This window comes from Salmo trutta, chromosome 16 (genome assembly GCF_901001165.1).
Source record: "Salmo trutta chromosome 16, fSalTru1.1, whole genome shotgun sequence".
Classification (NCBI taxonomy): domain Eukaryota; kingdom Metazoa; phylum Chordata; class Actinopteri; order Salmoniformes; family Salmonidae; genus Salmo; species Salmo trutta.
In genome coordinates this window covers 55,972,706-55,993,511 of record NC_042972.1, presented here as the reverse complement: position 1 = coordinate 55,993,511, position 20,806 = coordinate 55,972,706, and the positions used below count along the sequence as shown (strand labels likewise).

The 20,806-nt window shown below is 40.8% G+C and overlaps 1 protein-coding gene across 1 annotated transcript in view; it reads right to left on the bottom strand.

Moving 5' to 3' along the window:
• The window catches only part of gli1 (GLI family zinc finger 1), a 124,819-nt gene extending 106,806 nt beyond the window's left edge, over nucleotides 1-18,013 (bottom strand). Inside the window, exon 1 of the mRNA XM_029695031.1 lies at nucleotides 17,253-18,013. The gene's annotated coding sequence lies outside the window, so the exon portion shown is untranslated. The remainder of the gene's footprint in view (nucleotides 1-17,252) is intronic.
• Between the last annotated feature and the right edge of the window lie 2,793 nt (nucleotides 18,014-20,806).

The window sequence follows — 20,806 nt, the reverse complement described above, 5'->3', positions numbered from 1 at the left end:
TAAATCACCAATCCACAAATGTAAATCACTTTCCACAAATGTAAATCACTTTCCACAAATGTAAATCACTTTCCATAAATGTACATCACTTTCCACAAATGTAAATCACCAATCCACAAATGTAAATCACCAATCCACAAATGTAAATCACCAATCCACAAATGTAAATCACTTTCCACAAATATAAATCACTTTCCACACATGTAAATCACCAATCCACAGATGTAAATCACTTTGTCAAAGCTTAACTTTCACCAAAACCAAAAACCAAAGCAGGTGATTTTCTGTCACTAAATTAGGGCCTGGTGGATAAGGAAAGGAACTCTTGCAGGTGGTGCCAAATAATTAGGGTCCATAAATGATAATAAATGTGCCACAGTGGAGCAACTGTCCATCCAAAGTGGACAAAACAAGACAAGTGAACTAGACAAGTGGACTGAACCTGCTACTTGGGCTGGAGAAACGCTCTGGGAAACAGGACCCGGGGTCCCGGCCCGCAGTCCCACAGTTCCTTCCCCGGCAAGTGCACTGTCATCCACTATAGAGCACTTGCGGCCCCATGTGGGTCAGGGTTTGGGTCAATTCAGTTTTCCATTCAATCAATTCAGGAAGTGCAGTAACTGCATCCCTGTTCATGTTTGCAACACCACAAGCCCGAGTGGCTAGGTGCCAGAGCTTCCCTCATGTGGGGAAGGAAGCATCTGAGATTGTAAGATAGAATGTCAATATGGGTCTGTTACCTGGCGGGCCATACATGGGGGTCTCAGGTAGCCTCGCAGTGTTTGTTCAGGTGTGACGGGAATCAGCATGCAAATCCCTAACACACACACACCTTTATCAACTATAAAGAACAATAGACTCAAGATACAACACAGATAAGAATCTTTCTACATATCTCAGAGTGAACTCTTCTGTCAAAACGCCCTGAATCTACTATTCGCCAAGCAACATTGGTACAAACTCCTACTCTGGGAAGATATTTGCATTGCACAGAAGACATGGAAAGAGCGGGGAACCCAGAACAACTTGGGAACTTGCCTATGAGAAGCAGAGCAGGCCGAGCACAGTAGAGCGTAGTAGAGGTCTTGTTTTGGCTCTATTGTAATAAAGCCAGGCAGGGTGAGCAGGGTGTAAACGCCCAGCAGGAGTCCGGGATCTACACAACAGACCAACACTAAGAGAGAGACCTGCATCAAAGGGCCACAACACAACTCACAGCCTCTCACACACATACACACACTTTCCCTTTCACTGTCTCTCTCGCACCCTTTCACTCTCCCTCACACACACACACACACACACACACACACACACACACACACACACACACACACACACACACACACACACACACACACACACACACTAACTGAGCTTCAACACACTGTCACAGGCTACGCTCACACACACACTGTTGGTTAAGGGCTTGTAAGTAAACATTTCTCTCCCCCCACCAGTTTCCTTTCTTTCTTTCCTTCCTTCATTCCTTCCTTCCTTTCCTTTCCTCTTTTACTTTCTCTCTTTCTCTCACACTCCCCCGCTCCTCCAATGGCAGGTGCACTCCTCCTGTCCCCTTGGAGAGGTAGAGGAAGGAGAGAAGGAGGAAAAGAGCGGGGGAGTCTCCAGGAGAGGAGAAGATGACAGGTTGGGAGGGAGGTTGTAACAACAGCTGCAGAAGGCAGGACAGTTACATTGTCTTTCCAAAATTTGCTTCAAGCAGAGCGCAGCCGCAGGTCATCACACTAAGGGTCTGAGGAGTCCAGAATGACAGGGTCAATTTAATTTCAATCGAGTACAGGGTTAACTGAATGACAACAGATACAGAATACAATATGGAATATTATTAAATAGTTTGCGGTAGACCTCGTCTCTGAGGAATGCTCCTCAGAGCCAGATGCTGATAACAGGTTGCCCTATGCTGGGCAGCTGGCATCGAACCCTAATATTGAGTTGCACCCCCTTTTTGCCCTCAGAACAGCCTCAATGGCATGGACTCTACAAGGTGTTGAAAGCGTTCGACAGGGATGCTGGCCCATGTTGACTATAATGCTTCCCACAGTTGTGTCAAGTTGGCTGGATGTCCTTTGGGTGGTGGACCATTCTTGATACACACGGGAAACTGTTGAGCGTGAAAAACCCAGCAGCGTTGAAGTTCTTGACACACTCAAACCAGTGCGCCTGGCACCTACTATAATACCCCATTCAAAGGCACTTAAATCTTCTGTCTTGCCCATTCACCCTCTGAATGGCACACATACAGTACACAATCCATGTCTCAATTGTCTCGAGGCTCAAACATCCTTATTCAACCTGTCTCCTCCCCTTCATCTACACTGATTGAAGTGGATTTAACAAGTGACATCAATAAGGGATCATAGCGTTCACCTGGATTCACCTGGTCAGTGTATGTCATAGAAAGAGCAGGTGTTACTAATATTTTGTACACTCAGTGTAAATACTTTCTATGCTGATGAGTGAGATAGGAAGCGATGTGAATTATATGAGATTACTCATTTAAAAAATGGGCGAGCCATTCAGACCAGCCTTCCTGATTGAACTTCCTAAACTACATTTCACTTCAGGCAATTCAGGAAGGAAACTGAAATTCCAATTTCCCCCCCATTTCTTTTCAATGTTACCATACATTTTGTTTTCATTAAAAAAATCATTCTTAGATATTTTTGTAAACAAAATAACAAAAGAACTAAAAATAGTTAGGTTTGGAGACTTACTAAGAGATTTAGCACAAATGAGTAAAACAAAATAGCAAGTGATGATTGTAGACCTGGTAAAAGGTCTTGCTCCAGTAGTAACACGCACACAGTAGCGAGACAGTCGCTGTCTCTAGCCAGTCATTGGTGTGAAACCGACTGGTCCTTCATACCCCATCGCATCAGTCTCCAGCCAACCACAACATGCAGGTGATAAGTCTTATACCCTGAGAGGAGACCTGCGGAGCTTGGTGCGTGGTCAAAAACGACCTGGTCCCCAAAAGGCCAGACTCACTCTCTAAACTATCTGATGTGTCTCTTTTAATGCCCTGTATTTTTGTTAGTTACTGAAGAGGCATTTGTTGTTTACTAAAGACACATTTTGCTATTGAGGTTGTTGCGTGGCATGCATTGCTGTGTCCTGCCAACGATTTGTCTTCCGGTTATTACATCACGGTTGACTTGGGCCGTCACATTCCTATAGTCTGTAGTTCAATAACTTTACACTCTTTAAATTCCCGCACTTAAACAAGTTATTTTTTCCTTCAGTAAGGCACTACACCAGAACCACAGACTATGATGACTTCATTGCTGTTTGAATCAGCTGGCTCAGCTGAAGGAACGAATAATCTAAGGTTAAGATGTTGGTTACACCACAACATACGCTGACAGACACACTATACTGAAACAAGTGCCATTAGAAGTGGTGAAAACTGGAGAGAGAGACATTTAAAAATGTTTTACTTCAATATTTGCTCAAGGCCTTAGCTCAACTACATTCTTTGTCAAAGCAGCGCAACGCCAGGCACATATTTCACCCTCCTGCGCCAGCTCAGCCCAGCCTGTCTGTCTACATCTCTGCGAGGTAATTCAACAAGAGGTTATTATGGTTATTGAAAGACTAGTAAACCATTAAGGGGTGGTTATTATTTACTGTCGTAGGGCTCTGGGGGGGATAGATTGACTGGGGTGGACTAGGCTACGGAGGGCTTGGGCTGCGTCCCAAAATGGCTTCCTATTGCCTATGTAGTGCACTACTTTGACCAGGGCCATTGGAGTTCTGGTCAAATGTAGTGCGGTGTGGAGAATAGGGTTCCATTTGGGAAACAGCCGTGGTATACAGGTTGACCCCACTGTAAGTGTTTGAGAACAATTGAACTCTTGAGAGACCAGACCCGGGCCAGGCAGGGAGACATCTGGTATTCATTGCAGAGTAGAGAGCAGACCCCCTAGACCCCTCTTCTCCTCATCCATTGCCTCCATTGCATAATTGTGGCCATTAATTACTAGAAAAGGTTCTCCACTTCATGCTAGCCGAAAACTAACAACACAGGCCTAGTAAAATGGTCTCCAGGTCCCATAGGTTGGTGTGCAGAGAGGGAACAGAGAACATGAAACATGGTCCTTCAACGTAAGAGAATGCAGAAACTGAGATTACTCGATACAAACGAAGAAATCTATTCTACACAAGAATATCTATTTCAGCTGTTAGTCAGGATATCGAACGGAAATGATTGTACTACACTGTTTTTCACCATTTCATTCCAACGACAGCTTTAGACAGCAGAGCCATTTCACTCTGGACCGTCGTTTTGGTGTCCCTTTCTAAATCTTGAAAGGACAACATAATTTCATAATTTGTTTGTTGCTGAGCGAGTTAACATTGTCCAGCTCAGATAGATATAGAGCAACCAATGTGGAGGTGGAGAGAGAGAGAGAGAGAAATAAAGAGAACACATTGAGAGAGAAACCCTTACAAAAGACATGTGACATTTGCAATTTCACATGTGAAAATCACATTTTAAGCTAGCTAGTTAACTAGCACTCACAGCTAGCTATGCTATCCAATATACCTAGCCCAGATTGAAAGATAGAAATGCTACATCCAGACATTGTGAGCACGTGCTTATAAGTTACACATACAGTTGAAGTCGGAAGTGTACATACACTTACGTTGGAGTCATTAAAACTCGTTTTTCAACCACTTCACAAATTTCTTGTTAACAAACTATAGTTTTGGCAAGTCGGTTTGGACATCTACTTTGTGCACGACACAAGGCATTTTTCCAACAATTGTTTACAGACGATAGCTAGCCTTCCATTTCATCCTAGCTAGCTATTTTTATCTTCTGTTATTGTTAGCCGTCCATTGGTTTTTGTTACATTTAATAGACAGGCCTAAAAGGGATTTTAATGTATTTGAAAATGTGTAAATGCGTTTGATTAATAACATTGTCTGGAAGTGTTCTAAGTACAATGAAAACATCCAAAATGTGTAATCTATACAGTGAAAAACAACAATGTCAACACAAGTTGACAATGAGGTTAAAGAAAGTGTGCTTTATCAATTTCCCTGATTTTGCTAACCGTTACTTTGGACAAAATCAAGACGTCAATATTTTATATATACAAAAATCGGAAATTACAGCACAATTTGATCAAATTCTGAATTTGCGATTAATCATGATTAATCAAAGCAAATTCCTGCGATTATCTCGATTACATTTTTTTTTACATTTGACAGGCCTATATTGAATTGAGCAGACGAGCCTGATCTTTCTCCTGCTGTACAAAACAAACATTGGGATACTGGCATGAAACCCATGAGGCAGAATTACTCCTTATCTGATCCAAGGCCTGACTGGAGGATCTCTCTCTCTCTCTCTCTCTCTCTCTCTCTCTCTCTCTCTCTCTCTCTCTCTCTCTCTCTCTCTCTCTCTCTCCTCTCTCTCTCTCTCTGTGTGTGTGTGTGTGCGTGTGTCATTTCACTTAGTATACCCTCTTCTCAGCGAGGTAGAAGTTTGGCAAATCATGTCGTTTCTTTGACCATTGGATAAACTACTTGCTTTCACTTTATGGAAAAGAACATAGTTATTATGTAAACACATGTTATTTGGAATGGAGAGCATATTTCATAAGGACACACACAGTCAGTACGCATGCACAGAATCACACAGGCACATACGCACTCACGCACACACACACTCTTCCTCATTCCTTTTCTGCATGAGTTAACAAGAACACACTCCAGCCTTGAATAACATTAAAGGAGCAATCTGCAGTTGCTAAATACATTTTTGGATTTATAAATGAATGATATGTACCCATTGATTCTTGAAGAATATAACTTAGAAATGCCTTATGGATTAGTTCAACTGTCGTACCCCACCAGAACCCAAAATATAATCTTATTTTACGCCAATGTTTGTAAACGAAGTACACTACCATTCAAAAGTTTGTGGTCACTTAGAAATGTCCTGGTTTTTGAAAGAACAGCACATTTTTTGCCTATTAAAATAACATAAAATTGATCATAAATATAGTGTAGACATTGTTAATGTTGTAAATGACTATTGTAGTTGGAAAGGGCTGATTTTTAATGGAATATCTACATGGGCGTACAGAGGCCCATTATCAGCAACCATCACTCCTGTGTTCCAATGGCACGTTGTGTTAGCTAATCCAAGTTTATAATTTTAAAAGGCTAATTGATCATTTGAAAACACTTTTGCAATTATGTTATCACAGCTAAAAGCTGTTGTTCTGATTAAAGAAGCAATAAAACTGGCCTTCTTTAGACTAGTTGATTATCTGGAGCATCAACATTTGTGGATTCGATTACAGTCTCAAAATGGCCAGAAACAAAGAACTTTATTCTGAAACTTGTCAGGCAATTCTTGTTCTGAGAAATGAAGGCTATTCCATGCGAGAAATTGCCAAGAAACTGAAGATCTACTACAACACTGTGTACTACTCCCTTCACAGAACAGAGCAAACTGGCTCTAACCAGAATAGAAAGAGGAGTGGGAGGCCCCGGTTCTGTGCTAACATAATTGCAAACTGGTTTTCTAATGATCTAAGGCTAATTGCCTTTTAAAATGATAAACTTGGATTGACTAACACAACGTGCCATTAGAACACAGGAGTGTTGGTTGCTGATAATGGGCCTCTATACGCCTATGTAGATATTCCATTAAAAAAATCTGTCGTTTACAGCTACAATAGTAATTTACAACATTAACTATGTCTAATACTGTATTTCTGATCAAAAAAGTAAAACAAATTCTGGGGGAAGGGGGGTGCCGTTTTTTTTCTCTTCATTTTGAGCACCTGACCCCCCCAAAAGGTCTGTGCCTGTGGTCCGTGGTCTTAACCTAAAGGAAATACTATTTCAGAGACAGTCCTAACATTAAGACTGAAGGGATGAGTAAAAAACAATCCACATGGAGGAGTAGAATGAAAGAAAGAGAGAGAGAGAGGGGGGGAGAAAGGAGAGGCGTGCTGCTAGTCAGACCAGGACGGTTGAGTTGTAAAATGTGTTCCAGCAGGAAAGCTGAAGCTGAGCAGTCTGGAATCAGTCGGCAACTTTCCCTTCCCCTGCTTTCCTACTCCAGCCTCTCCCTCTCTCTCTCCCCGCTGCTGCCTGCAGCCCACCCAAGAAGCAGCCTATGGGCATAAATTTTAAAGCTTGACTCACTACGGATTTAAAACAATCTGCATCTCTAGCTCCCCCCTCTCCCTCTCTCTGCTTTTCCTCTCTCATTTTCTTTCTCCTACTCTCTTTCTCTAAAATGCACTCTCTTTCTCACTCCCTCTCCCTCTCTTTCTATCTCTCCTCTCTCTCCTTTCCCCCTCTAAAATTCTCTCACTTTCTCCCTCTCTCACTCTATTTGGTTCCGTCGTTTTCAGAGAGAGACTCCCCAGCGGTAATGAAATAGAACTCTTTCTCAGTTCCTGCCAACAATATTATTTTTCTAAGCTTATTTGGGTTTGTCTTGTGAGTTGCATTGAATGAACAGAAACAGTATTGGTATTGGTGTATAGCTAGCTACGTGTGTGTATTATCAGTGTGTAGCTAGCTGTGTGTGTGTGTGAGAGACTTGTATTGTTCTGCTTTCGCCACATAAAGTGTTAGTTAAAGAAGATTCAGATGTACGCTGGTAGATGCGTTAAGATCAAAAGGGGTAAATGTAACTTCCATATTAGGTTTTTTCCCACTTGAAAACTGCTAACAGTTGTTAGTCTCAATGTTTCATCTTTTTTTCAAAGAGGAAGTTGACTATTCCTTTATACATTCATTTACCAGTTTCATTTACCGGTTTGTATACAACATGAGTAAACAGAAACGTAATACAAAGCACAGATGGAGCTTTAAAGAGCGAACAACTTATTCAACTTCTTTAAGTCTATTTAATCCCAAAAAATGACAATGAGGGCTTTATTGTGTTTGCTGTTGTGTTGTGCATCCTGTTTGGGTTTATCTTAAAATTATGTCTGATTACAAATATCGCTAAAATATTAAATCTATAACTAAACACAATCACCTGGACCTTGCTTGTTGTTAAACATTTAATTCTGAAAATGATTTTTTGTAAATATTTGTAATCTTCAGAAGTACCTTCGTTTAGAAGGTGTGTCAGACAGATAGAGGTGTAGATCTCCTCCTGTCACATCAAAGCACTGTGTAGAATTAACAGTTTAGAACTCTACAGTCAGTTCTAATTCTAATCACTCTAGAATCAGTTGTAGTCTGCTCTATAAAGTCAGTTCTAGAGTCAGTTCTAATTCTAATCCCTCTAGAATCAGTTGTAGTCTGCTCTATAAAGTCAGTTCTAGAGTCAGTTCTAATTCTAATCACTCTAGAATCAGTTGTAGTCTGCTCTATAAAGTCAGTTCTAGAGTCAGTTCTAATCATTCTAGAATCAGTTGTAGTCTGCTCTATAAAGTCAGTTCTAGAGTCAGCTCTAATTCTAATCACTCTAGAATCAGTTGTAGTCTGTTCTATAAAGTCAGTTCTAATTCTAATCACCCTAGAATCAGTTGTAGTCTGTTCTATAAAGTCAGTTCTAATTCTAATCACCCTAGAATCATTTGTAGTCTGCTCTATAAAGTCAGTTCTAGAGTCAGTTCTAATTCTAATCACTCTAGAATCAGTTGTAGTCTGTTCTATAAAGTCAGTTATAATTCTAATCACCCAAGAATCAGTTGTAGTCTGCTCTATAAAGTCAGTTCTAGAGTCAGTTCTAATTCTAATCACTCTAGAATCAGTTGTAGTCTGCTCTATAAAGTCAGTTCTAGAGTCAGCTCTAATTCTAATCACTCTAGAATCAGTTGTAGTCTGTTCTATAAAGTCAGTTCTAGAGTCAGTTCTAATTCTAATCACTCTAGAATCAGTTGTAGTCTGTTCTATAAAGTCAGTTCTAGAGTCAGTTCTAATTCTAATCACTCTAGAATCAGTTGTAGTCTGTTCTATAAAGTCAGTTCTAGAGTTCTCTAAAAGACAGTTTTAGTAAAAAGTAGGAATCTTCTGGACATGGCTTCATATTGAGTGCTCTTCTCAGCAGTAGCAGTGTGTGGGTAAAATCACCCGGCGAAGCCAATCCCCCCCAAAAAAGCCATATTACAACCTATGTGTTAATAATAATTGCGTTGTTTGTTCTATAACCTGTTAGTTCACATGCCTTGACACTGTGACAAATAGGCCGGAGGCCGAGACAATAAGAAGACACAGTGGCAGAATAAATTCAACCACACACTTGTTTCATTACAAAACCGGAGAGCAACATCTGTCCGGTGAAGTCCACAAAACATATTGCATGTAACAAACAGTTACATGATCTACAGCATAGTCAAGCATGGTGATGCAAAAATATTTGCTCATTAGCCAACTTCCTTTCATGGGCAAAAATGTGCCAGGCCAGCTAGTTAACATTAGCATACTACACCTAGCTACACGTTTAAGTTCTATCCTCTCAGGCCAGGGGTACAATGTATGAATTTATGGTTGGATCAGAATCACCTTTATAACCATTGGCCAGTATGGAGAATTAAGTAAAACCACATGTCCAAATCCCTATCTCCATCCGTGGCTAATTTAGGAAAGGGACAGTTTTAGCTAGCTAGCCACCGGAGGACAACAACACAACGCAACAATTTACGTTTTTTTTCTGTCAATAACGGCATTTGGTCTGAAGCCAAATCCAAACTGGCTTCCCTTGACACTTTTTTTTTGGATGTGCCAGGACCATTCATATCTGAGCTCGCTCAATTTAGCTCAACGCTGATTGGCTATTATTTTTTCAATAAATGGAGGCCAGATGTTCACTGGCTTCCCTTGCATTCAATTATTATGATTTAATTGTATTATTTAACCTTTATTTAACTAGGCAAGTCAGTTAAGAACAAATTCTTATTTACAACCCGGACGACGCTGGGCCAATTGTGCGCCGCCCTATGGGACTCCCAATCACGGCCGGTTGTGATACAGCCTGGAATCGAGCCAGGGTCTGTAGTGACACATCTAGCACTGAGATGCAGTGCCTTAGACTGCTGCGCCACTCGGGCAGCAACAATATCATAGTCTTTCTGTCCAGACAGCATCAGATAGACTGGGTACACATACTGAGACAGAAGGGCACTGTTTCGTTCTCTCGGATGCTTTCTCCGGTGAGATACATTTAGCCTCTTGCAAATTGAAGTAAATGTATAAAACACAGAGAGACGAAAGATAAATTATTTCGGATGTTTTTGTCTTTACATTTTTTTTTTATTCCCTTGGGGATGGTGCGTGATAGTTCTTGTGGCATTTAGTTGCATGTTTGTGCCTCACCTTACTTCCGACATTGCTAACGATGGCCACTGGTTGTCTGAAAAGACCATAACTCTATCTACAACTTGTTTGGGGTTACTGTGCTTGTGGCATTTAGTTGTCATGTGTGTGTGTCCTATCACTCTATCTATGTCTAGTAAAGTATATAGTCGTGTGTGTGTCCTTTTACTTACAACTAGTGAAGTACAGTATCTAGTCTTGGGTGTCACATTTTTATTTTTTTATTTTATTTCATCTTTATTTAACCAGGTAGGTCAGTTGAGAACAAGTTCTCATTTACAACTGCGACCTGGCCAAGATAAAGCAAAGCAGTGCGACAAAAACAACAACACAAAGTTACACATGGGATAAACAAACGTACAGTCAATAACGCAATAGAAAAGTCTATATACAGTGTGTGCAAATGTAGTAAGGTTAGGGAGGTAAGGCAATAAATAGGACATAGTGGCAAAATAATTACAATTTAGCATTAACACTGGAGTGATAGATGTGCAGATGATGATGTGCATGTAGAGATACTGGGGTGCAAAATAGCAAAAAAATAAATAACAATATGGGGATGAGGTAGTTGGGTGTGCTATTTACAGATGGGCTATGTACAGGTACAAGTGATCGGTAAGCTGCTCTGACAGCTGATACTTAAAGTTAGTGAGGGAGATATAAGTTTCCAGCTTCAGTGATTTACTTTACTTTCGGCATGACTCTATCCATAACTACCTGGTAACTTATCTAGGTGTGTGTGTGTCATTTACAACATTACTCTATAAACGTCCTGTAAATGATCTAGGATAACGTTATGACCACGTGTGCTGATTTGATCTGATTCAAGTGGTGTGCGATCATGAGACTTTGTACCCAACAACATATTAAAACCACATATTTTGAACCCAACAAACATATTAAAGCTACTATTTTTACTACTAGTCACTGAAAGAGTGAAACAGAATATGAACTACAAGTAAATGGAGATGCATATGACAGTGATACAAAGCCAGAGAAGGATAGAGAGATAAAGAGAGAGAGGGCGACAGACAGAGACAGAGGTAGAGGACACACACACACACACAGAAGAGAAAGGACAGAGAATCTTCTTCCTGTAGTCAGTGTGTTGGTGTGGGACTGGTGAGGACAGAACAGGCCTGTCAGTTCAGGAATCAGGACATCTGCCAGCCAACTCCCTCCCTGATCTGGATCATTATCTCAGAGCTGTGATAGTAGATTTGTTGTGGAGGGTTGGAGGCCCATCAACACACGCAATGTGCTAACCGCCGAGGCAATGAAGAGAGAGTGTGTGTGTGTGTGTGTGTGTGTGTGGGCGGGCGGGCGGGCGTGCATGCGTGTGTGTGTACGGAAGTCTGCGTTCCTTCCAGTTCCACTGGAAGTCGGAAATAAATGTTCCAGCAATAAATTGTAATAGCTTATCACATAAACGCTGTGGAAATTAAATGACTGTGTATGAACTTCTCAGCTTCTCTATTGACTTGACTGGAAGTCTTATGTGTTTTAAATGCTGCTGAGGGCATTTGGATTAGTGATCTGTTTTTGGAGGATTTTCTGATTTGTTAAGTTTATAGAAAGCTGGAAGAGAAGAAAAGAAGAAAGAGAAGAGGAGAGAACATCAACATTGAAAATTCAGTGTTCTAATCACTCGGATGACGGAACCCAAACGCATGGTTGCCGTTGCAACAGAAGGAAATATAAAACGCTGTCTCGTCATCTCTTTTTGTCTGCAGAGAGAACGACACCGTGTGAGTCATCAACAGCACTTCATGAGAGAACACACAAACTCACACACACAGATGCATGCGCACGCACTCGCACGTATGCACGCACACAGACACACACACACACACACACAGTTTAAAGATAAAGCGATCACTCAGCAACTCAGCAACTCCAAATAGAATGACTTCATTGTATTTTGCGGCGATGTTTTCAATCAAGTGCGGTATAACCTGTACGAGATATGAAGGGATAAGGACTTATTGTTAACTTACAAATATTCCAATTCAATAATTTAGATTTGCTGGTTTAGCTCAAAAGTGAACACAATCGGTAGAGATACGAAGCTCTGTCTTGCATGTGCTGTTCATATTAACATGAACTGGATGATGGATGATTCTGACAATTTATGGCATCAACCTGTTCAGCCAACAATTTTCAAAAGTCAAGACAATGCAAGTTGTGATCTGAAGAAAATAAATCCAAAGAGCTGTAGTTATCTCCTCCTCTCTACCTTTCCTCTTTCATCACACACAGATAGAATATGTTTCATTCACCTTGTGCCCTGACTGGCTATCAAACCCCCATTCACTAGACTACCATTTACTCCACTATAGACTTCCATTTCATCCACTGACTGCCATTTCATTTCGTAATGTTTCACTCTGCTTTAGTCCTATTCTATCTGACCCCAATACATCCACTGACTGACCCTGATCAGTACCAGTCTGTAAACCCTGATCAGTACCAGTCTGTAAACCCTGATCAGTACCGGTCTGCAAACCCTGATCAGTACCAGTCTGTAAACCCTGATCAGTACCAGTCTGTAAACCCTGATCAGTACCAGTCTGTAAACCCTGATCAGTACCGGTCTGCAAACCCTGATCAGTACCAGTCTGTAAACCCTGATCAGTACCAGTCTGCAAACCCTGATCAGTACCAGTCTGCAAACCCTGATCAGTACCAGTCTGCAAACCCTGATCAGTACCAGTCTGCAAACCCTGATCACTACCAGTCTGTAAACCCTGATCAGTACCAGTCTGTAAACCCTGATCAGTTCCTAGGACCTCATTGTGACGGGCTATGCTAACACAACAGGGAAATTAGCAAGGATCACCGTGGCATACGACTCCCATGAGCGCGCGTGTGTGTGTCCCTCACCTGGTTCCCATTACCACCTGCTTTATTTTTCATATCTACCACATGGGACATCAGCAGCCTCTCTCTTTCTCTCCATCTCTCTTTCTCTCCTTTCCCTTTGTCTTTCCCAGTCCGCCACCCTCATTCAAAGGCCTGTTGGATCAGAGAGAGAAGAGGTGGATCCAGTCCACTGTTCCCCCGGGCGCCGAAGACGTGGACGTCGATTAAGGCAGACCCCCGCACCTCTCTGATTCAGAGGGTTAAATGCGGAAGACATTTCAGTTGAAGACATTCAGTTGTACAACTGACTAGGTATCCCCCTTTCCCCTTTCCGCCTGTTACTGTCAGCAGCAGTACTCTCTCTCTCTCTTTCAATTCACTTGTCCTCTCTCTCTCTCTCTCGCTCTCTCACCCTGTCTCTCTCTCTCCCTCCTTCTTTCTTCCCCTATCTCTGTCTCTCTGCCTCTCTCTCAACCCGAACTACTACACCACACATTCCTTTGACACATGCTACTACACACACACACATGTGCATGCCAAACATACGCACACAAACGTAGGCGCACACACACACACACACACCTCACTGACACACACACACACACACACACACACACACACTTTGAGCTTCCTCTGCTCTTAACTATTTGGAAATCATTACGGTTGATTGTGTCACAATTGATATAAAAATAGATGCTTAGAGAGACACAATCATTAGGCATTGATGAAAGGTTTTGTATTCTCAACTGACTTGCCAGGTAAAAATGAACATTAAATAAATAACATTTTTGGGGATATGTAAATGACATTTCTTTAATTGAAAGTTCATTTAATTTAATTTCCCAAGCCATTCAACTGAACCTGCCAGCAGTGAAAAACCATACTCTAGATATTTCCCATGACTATGACATTTCCCATTCCATTCTGTGTGATCCACAGCTAGTGCCATTCAACCTTTCAAAATGTCTAATGCCTTTGCCCTCTTGTGTCAACCATCTACTTAGTAAAGCAAGAGCTCCTCCGCCACTTCCATTCTCTTTCTCTCCCCCACTCCTCCACTCCTTCTGAGACAGACTAACGACACTAGCTGTTTCATCAAGGTTTTATGGGGAAGAAGTTTAGAACTCAGTTAGTATGCAGTAGGGATTCAACGAACGTGACCAATAACTTATGTTAGAGCGACAACAACAAAAATACGACAACTTTCTATTGATCGACAGGAGGCAATCAAGGAGATGGAGAAAGAGAGGGAGCGAGAGCGAGAGAAAGAGGTGGAAAGAGAGGAACAGACTGAGAAACAGCACTGCCACCGGGCACGCTGTAATGCCAAAACCCCACGGCAAGAGAGAAATGAACAGAAAAAAAACACCCTTTCTTTCTTTTGTCTAATCCTCACAGAAAATGAGACACAATTATGAAGGGAGAAAAGGAGAGTTGCAGGGGGATAAAGAAAGAAAGAGAGGGGTCTAGGAGCATCGAGAATCATGTGCTAGCACGTGTGTGTGACTCTCCTGGTGCATCCACAGCCCAGTCCTAGTCCTTGGCTCTCTGCACCACACAGCGCTAGGCTAGCTGCAGCCGCTCTGCTCTGAGAGGGCCTATGGCAGTGCTGCAGCCGCTCTAAAGGTCCATGGGCCTGGGAAAGACAGCTGCTATTAAAGCCGGATTGTTTCAGGTTCACAGGGTGTGAAAGGGCCTGATTGAGGGCCTCTGATCCCAGTGAGGGTGGTCTCTCGCTCTCTCTCTCTCTCTTTTAGAGAGGTGGGAGGGGGGATGTGACCAATGCTGTGAGTCACGTGACGTGTACCACGCTTAGCAGACTAAAATGGAATCTGCTGGACAAAAACACACCACTTGTTGCTGCTTGCCTGGTCTGCCTGGCAGTGGTCTGCCATGGTCTTGTCTGGCCTGAGTCCAGTGTGTTCTCGGCAATGCTAAGTGCCAGCTTCCAAAATCTGGTTTCTTCTACGTCTTTACCTGGACTTTCGATTTGCATTCACTTTGATTTGTTTGTGGTCTTCTTTGTAGGAAAGGGACTTCCTGAATAGCACAATTCCCAGTGTGTCTAACTCCGCTGAACGCTCGCCAAGTTGAAAACTCCAACCATAATTCAAGACCACTTCCCTATGTTTCCATAAACATTCACCCGTTAGTCACAATATGTATGTTCATGATAAATAGGTTTCTAAAAACATTATAGTCTATGTTTATGATCAAACCGTTTTCTTCAATGATGAATAATAATACAGTAATAAAAACATTGCCTCTCAATTACATCATTCTAAATAAGAATGTGCTTCTTAACTGAGCCGTCTGGTTATATAAATAGATAGATCAACTCTGAGGTAAATGAGAAAACAGACTTATCAGCTAGCTGGTGATAAAACAGAGTACAAGTCATCTTACTGCTCCGATAGGTAGCTACCATGTAGAGGAAGAGAGATACTTCCTGTATACTTTATTTGTTTAGGCCCTGTCCTAGCGGGGCGTCTTTTGGCCATAACACAGGCCCATCACACTCTGATAAAGACTAGGAGGAGGAAGATCCAAGATCCTTTGCAGAGGTTTTCACACCAACCAGACCACAGACCAGTCATGGGACAAGTGCAACTCTCTCCTCTCTCTCTCCTCTCTCTCTCATCCTCTCTGCTCTTCTCCTCGGTCCTCTCTTTTCCTCTCCTTGCTGCTCTAAATCTCAATCCCTTTCTATTTCATCAGTAATTATGTCCCATGTTGTCCCATAAGGTCAGGAGATTTTTCTTGTTAGGTCGCAAGGTTAGGTTTTCCCTGACTGTGTGACCAGACCAGCTAAACATTCAGGCATTTTTCGTAGATGTTGAGCGATATTGTGGCTGTGGAGTGTGTTGATTGCCATACAACAGTCTTCTGTCTCTCCTCCTTGTCAATAAAGGATACAGAGGTTACAAAGGTTTGCCTGTTGAGGTCAGTCTAGTATTGACAAACCCTCTATATTAGTTGAAAGTTGTCTAAGGGTCATAATCTGACCACATTAGCAGATCAACGCCTAAAAACTCGTTAAGAGTAATTACTGAGATTAACAAGCTTCATGTGGGATTTCATATTGTGGTTTGGGCCATTTCTCAAGAAAGAAAGAAAGTTTAAAAAACATGATCACCAAAGGACTTGGGTCTTATGTCATAGGCCTACATATCGGGTCAATAATGAGGTTGTTTTGCTGTGGCTGTGGGTGTCCTGACAGATGACATTTGAGAAATATATTGGCACCTCAAGTATTTCAGGTTACGAGAAACAGCTGTTATCATGCGCCCCTACAACCCCTCTGGAATTCTGGGACACACATGGCGAGGAGCCGTGCAGGCCGATGGCTTTTGAGTCTGTGCGGCTGTGTCACAGGCCGGATAGACTATCAAAACCTCCACTAGCATATGTTGAGGTAGTGGTGGGACATGTGAGATGTGTAATTCCAAAATTCTCTAGATAATTTTTTTTGAGGCACGATAAGCAAAATCTCTCCATGCAATGACAAACGCCAAAACATGCATTGACTCTTGAAAGGCGATTTTCAATTATCAACACTTTGAGAGAATTACAAGCCAAGGAAAGAAGTGAGATGAGTTGGGAATGTCCAACGCTCGGTTAAAAATGAGAGGCCTTCTTCACTAGTTAAAATAAGGTAGGCTATTGAAATGTACTATTCATTATTCATTGAAGATATTTCAGATGTGCTCCACTGACAGCAATAGCCTATAATCAATCAATTGAAATAACTAAAGACAATGAATTTGCTGAATTTTGGCTAACATTGATTCATTCTGTTTATTCAATGTAAACACCGCACACACCACCATCACCTATTAGATTGAATGTGTCCCAATTAGACCATCCTCGCCCGAGGTGACAGCAATCTGACAATAGCCATAATATATAGTCAACATGACATTACATGACTGTTAAATCAAAATAAGACTTGCATAGAAACAAACAACAAAGACACCTTCAGCACCACTTTTCCTTCCAAAACCACTCATATCAACGATTTTTTTTTTGTAACGTAGAATGGAGACTGAATAGATTAAGCATGGCAATACCTTCTATGGAAAGTTGAAGACGTCTGCATCAGTTTGTTGACTTGATCCCAAGACTTTGGAAGTTTTGGAAGCTTGGGGGTGAGATCTCTTGCGTCCCGCTGGGGGTTCGAGAATTTCCAATAAAGCTCCCTCTCTCTCTCTGCGTTCTGGCAGACGTACAGATGGAGCTGCAGGAATTATCCTTTAGTTCTTTCTTCTATTCCTCCCGTGTTCAATTCACGTCTTTGTCCAATTTTTAGGAGCTTTTTCCCCATAGTTTTCTTTATAGGTAATTCACGAAATCAGTGTGCAGGACAGAATTGAACAAACCCCATATTCGGTAACCAAACTCCCGCAAACCCGAAGTTGGTTGCACAGTCAATGGTGGAATGCGAGACCTCTTCTCCTCCCCACTCCCTCCCTCCCTCCCTCCTTTCTCAAAGTATGTGGACCACCCCGAAACAGGAAGTTCAGTTTTTGTTTTTCTTATAAAAAAAGAAAGACCATGCTGGCTGCTTGGAGTGCAATAATAGTTTCTTCCACTAGCTAAAGACCCATGCAATGCAAGCGAACAGAATAAACCATATGTTAAAACAGATAATATTACAATTACATATTCTTTTTTTACATATTAATTTGTTTTACTGTCAATTAAATCATATTCACTATATGATACTTATCTGTAACCGTTAATTAAATTGTTTGGTCATATGGTGGTTTTAAAATGATACGGGTCTCATTTGACGCTTAGGTATAAAACTTTTCCTTTCTTGAGCAGCAGCGTGTGTGGCACTAGGGATGCTGATTCCTGAATGTTACGCTTTACTGGAATCCAAGGTACACCGCAAAACCTGGAATGGACTCCGACCACAACGTTTTAGGAGGGAATGCATACAGTAGGTTAGGAACGCAATACATTTGAAGATTGAAGGCGCATTGCATAATATTGATCTAGAACCAGGTTTCCATCCGACCTTTTTGTGCGAGTTAAATATGTCGGATAAAAAAAATGTCACCCCAGGCGTGTTGGAAACAGCGAATTTGTCAATACACTTTCAAAATGTTGTCAAAATAAAATGCTCTAGAAAAGGTGGTATCTTTTTTTGTGTAGGTAAAATGAATTATGCGAGAAATAGCGAAGGAATTGCGATTATAGGTTTCCCCACTTGGGAACGAATGCAGTTTATTAGGCTACAGATTAAAGAAATGATGATCAATTTCACAATGTGGTGTGAAAGAGCACGCGGTGATTGGTGCTCCTTTCCAATACATATTGAAGGGTCTTCATCTGGAAAAATGATGATCGATGCTTGGATGCCTTTTGACAGATAAAAAAATCTCGTTCTTTTGTCCATAATAATCTCATCATGTAGGCTATTCTCCCACACTGTAACTGCCAGCTGTTCGGTAGAGCACATGTGTCAAGACCAGAGTTGGCACATTTGCAATATAACACACGTTGTGTTGTTATTGACAAAACCATCAGTAGAGTTGAAAATACGAGGAAACCCATTTAATTTGTATTCTTTATTCGGTACATAGGAATTTAACTGCAAAAGTTATTTTTATGTGAACTATGTCATCACACACAGCCGTTTATCTGCAACAGGTCCATTTGATGTAAACATCTCTTTTGAGATTTTTTAAAAATATTCGCATGAAAATCTGTTGCCAAATAGATGGAAAAAAAAGTCAAAGTAAACTTCTACAAATACATACAGAAAAATTACAGATTCAATGTTCATAATTGCTATACAGCATGTTAATATCATTTTGTTACTAGAGTAGGCTAATGTATTTTGGTAACACATAACATCAAGTTATTTTACCTGAGTACTCTAGTAACAACATTGTAACATATCACATATTAAGATCAACTCTTTTGGTAGTTGGTAGAGCATGGTGTTTGGAACGCCAGCATGGTGTGTGCAACGCCAGGGTTGTGGGTTCGATTCCCACGGGGGGCCAGTACAACAACAAAAAAAATGCACGAAATGAAATGTATGCATTCACTACTGTAAGTCGCTCTGGATAAGAGCATCTGCTAAATGACTAAAATGTAAATGTAACTTATAATATAAAGTGTTACCAAAAGTGTTTACATGAAAAGCTAACATATATAGCTTGCATCTATTGTAACCTAACATATTAGTAGTATATTTATTGTTCATTAATGATATACATATTCATGAATGTATATCATAAATTCATGAATATATATCATGAATTAATGAATGTATATATATATATATATATATATATACTCATTATATATATGCATTCATGAATATGTATATAATTATATCTTAGTATAATTATTGTTTGTTCATGCTTACTCACCCTCAGGTGAAAGATGAGAGGTGAGCAGAGCCAGTTGGTGAGCTGACTAAGGAATGAAGAGTCAATTGACAACATATGGCCAGTGTTTAAATCAGATTGTGAATGAATGTCACGGCTTTGGTCCCAACATAGGATAGGAGCTTACAGACTCAACAGATGCAGCAACCATATGCTTCACCTGACTCTGCAATTTGGCAGGAGATCCCACACAGTCAGCGCAGAGACGTTTCATTCAAGTCAGGTGGACTTATGCTTTTCAATAGGAGCACATTAGCGGGCCTTAGTAACATGTCCTATAGGTCTACTACAGGTCTAGTTTTCCTGAGCTAGCTGGGATGGTTACTGGTTATATGTCTATGTGTGTTATAAGTTGTGGTTTTTACATTTGTATGCAATAGTGTAATATAGTTAGTTATGGTAGATGTACATTTATATACTTAATATATGGTAAACATAATATTGACCTGGCCTCCACAATCACCCGACCTCAACCCAATTGAGATGGTTTGGGATGAGTTGGACCGCAGAGTGAAGGACAAGCAGCCAACAAGTGCACAGCATATGTGGGAACTCCTTCAAGACTGTTGGAAAAGCATTCCTCATGAAGCTGGTTGAGAGAATGCCAAGAGTGTGCAAAGCTGTCATCAAGGCAAAGATGGCTACTTTGAAGAATCTAAAGTAATATATATTTTGATTTGTTTAACACTTTTTTGGTTACTACGTGATGTCTTCACTAATATTCTACAATGTACAAAATTGCAAAAATAAAGAAAAAAACCTTGAATGAGTAGGTATGTCAACTTTTGACTGGTACTGTATATAAACATATGTATATGCAGTATAAATGCAGTATTTGATGTCTCTGGCATTTCCAAAATGCACTTAAAAAAACACACTGTCTTTAACTACCATTTTCAGAAAGTCAGACTTCCCACACAAAGTTTTCTCAGCCTCAGAAGCATCTGCATTCATGAAATTGTGTGTGGTTATCCATAGATGTATTCTCCAGACTTATACATAGGGAATTGTTGATATGTTGTCATTTTTTTATTATAGATTACATTTTCTTCTGAAAAATATGCCCCAAATTTTTTTTAGTACCTTTGTTTAGTGTTTTACAAAAAAACAAACATTTATCCAGAATCTGCTATGTATAAGTCTGGTCCTGGAGTGTCTTAACAAAATGAAAAATGTATTTGCGTCATATGCAAATATGTACATATTTATCAAGGTAT